The sequence below is a fragment of the Cebus imitator genome, unplaced genomic scaffold (assembly GCF_001604975.1).
Source record: "Cebus imitator isolate Cc_AM_T3 unplaced genomic scaffold, Cebus_imitator-1.0 Scaffold1497, whole genome shotgun sequence".
NCBI classification, from domain to species: Eukaryota; Metazoa; Chordata; class Mammalia; order Primates; family Cebidae; genus Cebus; species Cebus imitator.
Window position 1 is genome coordinate 1 of NW_016108812.1, and position 1,236 is coordinate 1,236.

The following is a 1,236-nucleotide window of genomic DNA, read 5'->3' on the forward strand; positions in this document are numbered from 1 at the left end:
GCCTCAGCCTCCTGAGTAGCTGGGATTACAGGCACGCGCCACCATGCCCAGCTGAATTTTTGTATTTTTAGTAGAGACGGGGTTTCACCATGTTGACCAGGATGGTCTGGATCTCTTGACCTCGTGATCCACCCGCCTCGGCCTCCCAAAGTGCTGGGATTACAGGCGCACACCACCATACCTGGCTAATTTTTGCATTTTTACTAGACACAAGATTTCGCCATGTTGGCAAGGCTGGTCTCAAACCTCTGACCTCAGGTGATCCACCCACCTCGGCCTCCCAAAGTGCTAGGATTACGGGCTTGAGCCACCGTGCCCAGCTAGATACCACTAATTACTGAAACTAGAGTTTTATGTTAGAATGGACATTTCTTTCTGTTGTTTATATTTCTCCCCACCCCCATGATGTACAACCTTTCTATTAAGAGAATGTTGAGTTGTTGTGATGACTAATGTTAAATGATATTATGTTTATCTGAATTAGTTTATATTTAATCACCATTTCACGAAGTCACCTCAAAATAAATTGATGACCCTAAGAAAATAATCACTTTTAGGAAACCATTAGTTTGGACAATGTGTTTCTGCTATCAGGTGAAAACAAAATAGAATTTTATGTTTGAAAAATTAGAAGCAGTTAATTGCACTCAAATCATGACTCTCTCCTAAGGAAAGTACTTTGCAGATTATAATTATCAGTAATACTTTTTGTACATGAAAAAGCAAGCATTGAAGAAATTAAGTGTTTTGTGGTTCTGTGTGAAATTAGAGCCAGGAATGAGACTCTATATTTCTGGTTCTTGTTCTTGTACCAAAGATAGGCAACTGACCACAAATAGGCAACTTTTAGAATTTAGCCAAGAATAAAGGAAATTGTCAAGATAACCTTAATAAATTTAAGCAATATCAATATGCAATCCTCTTTCACATTAAATTTATAAAATCATGTTTAATGCCAGGCGCAGTGGCTCACACCTGTAATCCTTGCACTTTAGGAGGCCAAGGTGGGTGGATCACTTGAGATCAGGAGTCTGAGACCAGCCTGGCCAACATGGTGAAACCCCATCTCCACGAAAAGTACAAAAATTAGCCAGGTGTGGTGGTGCGTGCCTGCAGTTCCAGCTACTAGAGAGGCTGAGGCAGGAGAATTGCTTGAACGTGAGAGGCAGAGGTTGCAGTTGGGCAGCACAGCGAGACTCTGTTTCAAAAAAAAAAAAAAATCATATTTAATCTATA